At 53.8% G+C, this 2,614-nt stretch overlaps 1 protein-coding gene across 1 annotated transcript in view; it reads left to right on the forward strand.

The window, feature by feature from the left end:
• DNAH14 (dynein axonemal heavy chain 14) overlaps positions 1 to 2,614 on the forward strand; it is a 628,991-nt gene that overhangs the window by 478,039 nt on the left and 148,338 nt on the right. The window lies entirely within an intron of this gene.

Here is a 2,614-nt window from a genome sequence, read left to right on the forward strand (position 1 = left end):
AAGAAAGAAAGAAAGAAAGAAAGAAAGAAAGAAAGAAAGAAAGAAAGGAAAGAAAGAAAGAAAAAGGGAAGGAAGGAAGGAGGGAGGGAGGGAGGGGGAGAGAGAGAGAAAGAAAGGAAGAATGGAAGAAAGAAGAAACAAATAACAAAAGAGAGAAAGAAAAGAAAGAGAGAGAGAATGAAAAGAAAGAAAGATGAAAGAAAGAGAGAAAGAAAAGAAAGAGAAAGAAAGAAGGAAAGTAGGAAAGAAAGAGAAAGAAAGAAAAGAAAGAAAGAAGGAAAGAAGAAAGAAATAAAGAAAGAGGAAAAGAAAGAGAAAGAAAAGAGAAAGAAAGAGGAGCGAGAGAAGGAAAGAAAGGAAGGTAGAAATGAAAGAAAGACAAGAAAGAAAGCAAAAAAGCATACAGCACCTGGCATTCCGAGGTGGACTCCCATCCAAGTACTAACCAGGCTCGACCCTGCTTAGCTTCCAAGATCAGGTGTGTTCAGGGTGGTTATGGCCGTAGATGCTGGCAGAGGCACCTGGCTGCCCCATGAGCCTGGCCCAGCCATACCCACTGGCTTTCAGCTGGCACTGCCAGCCCGGGGCCGCTGTGCTCATATCAGGACCCCCGAGACGCTCACCTGCAGCCTTCCCCCAGCTCCCTAGCTCCCGAGCTTCCACCACATCGGGCCCGCTTGGAACAGGGAGTGCTCTGAGGCATGAGGGTCCAGGGCCCACGACCATGGGACCCTGTCCAGTCCTGCTCCCTGTCGTAGAGTTATTCTTTTGGATCCCTGGCCACTCAGGAGTTCCTGTCAGGCCCCCTCTTGTCCCACCCAGCCAGAGCCATCATGAATGCCCAAGGTCGAACAGCTGGCCCAGCCTCACGTGGCCTTTTTCTCACAACACCGCCAACACAGTCACTTGTAAGGACCAAGATCCGCTGGGTAGGCAAGAGGGCGTGGGGCATTGGGAATTGGCGAATGGCCCTGCTTTGCCCCAGGTTGGCACTAGAGCCAACAGCCTGATCTCCAGCAAGAGAGGCTGAGAGAAACCCAGACCCACCCCACCACCACAAGGAGCAAATCTACAGTCCAACACACAGACACACCCAGACACTCGTACATGGGAACACTCACATGCATGCGCACACACACAGACTCACACATACACACACACACGCACACACACACAAATGGCTTGAAGGACATCAAGGAAGAGATGGATGGAGAGGTTGATACTGACAAAGGGAGAGATACAGGGATCGAGAGAGACAGGGGAGGTGGAGAGGGAAAGAGACAGACAGTGAGGTGGAGAAAGAGAGAGGGACAGAGAAAGAGAGAGAGACAGAGAGACAGAGGGAAGGCAAAAGAAGTAGCGCGAGGTGCAGGGGCAAACCCAGAAGAGAGAGGCACAGGGAGTTAGAGAGCAAGATCGATAGAGCCTTGGAGAGGGAGCGCCCTATTCTAGTAGGCAGGGTCCATTTGAGCAGGCCGGTATGGGTTGGAGGGGGCTTGGACTGGGCCAGAACACGGTGGCCAGGCCGTCCATGCGAGAAGAGCAACGGAGCGCTGAGACGGGTTTTGTCCTGGATTAATTGCCTGCTTTGGAGGTGGAATTCATAGGCTCCTTCCTTTGTTTGCACCTACCTGTTTTCTTGGTGTGGTGCGGTGTTCACCTTGATTTGCAGAGTGCTAATGCCCAATTGGCGGGAGCTGTGACACCCGGGCGTGCCCACTGGGCCCGAGGCCTGGGTCTCTGGTGTGTCCTTGGGGCTGGAGTTTACACGAAGTTGGTGGCAATGAGAATCTAGGTGCACAGAGACTGTTTTCCTAGTGGTTGACGAAGCAATGTCCTTCCCCCAGATAAACCAGCCCCTGCATTCTGGAGCAGAGGTCTTGACTGGTGTGTGTGGCACCCGCTGCACCAGCCTGCCCCTTCCCCCGGGCTGGAAGGTGGTGAAAGATGAGAGGATTGAAATTGGCTGGGCGTTCCAGGAGCGGGAAGACATCACGAACAGCAGGAAACCCACGTCTGCACCTTTGGGGTCCGGCCCCCTGCTCTCCGGTGCTGGAGCAGGGCTCCAGGCAGGTCGGCGGCGAGGTGGAAGTGGTGGGATGCAGCTGCCCGGTGCTGCTTTGGTGGCGGACCCCCAGGAGGAGGTCCCCAGCTGCGGCGGTGGTGAATGCAGGCGATAAAGCGGGAGCAGAGTCAGGGGAGTTTGGAAAGCATGGCAACAGTAGGGAGAAGGGAGGGACGGGGAAGCCACAAAAGCCTACAGCATGCAGTGGATCACACCTGTAATCCAAGCACTTTGGGAGGCCGAGGCGGGTGGATCACGAGGTCAGGAGATGCAGACCAGCATGGCTAACACAGTGAAACCCCGTCTCTACTAAAACTACAAAACATGAACAGGGCGTGGTGGAGGGCGCCTATTGTCCCAGGTGTTCGGGAGGCTGAGGCAGGAGAATGGCATGAATCTGGGATGCAGAGCTTGCAGTGAGCCGAGATCGCACCACTGCACTCCAGCATGGGTGACAGAGAGAGATTCAGTCTGGAAGAAAAACACAGAAAGCAAGCAAGAAGAAGGAAGGAAGGAAGGAAGGAAGGAAGGAAGGAAGGAAGGAAGGAA

This window comes from Piliocolobus tephrosceles, chromosome 1 (genome assembly GCF_002776525.5).
Source record: "Piliocolobus tephrosceles isolate RC106 chromosome 1, ASM277652v3, whole genome shotgun sequence".
Classification (NCBI taxonomy): domain Eukaryota; kingdom Metazoa; phylum Chordata; class Mammalia; order Primates; family Cercopithecidae; genus Piliocolobus; species Piliocolobus tephrosceles.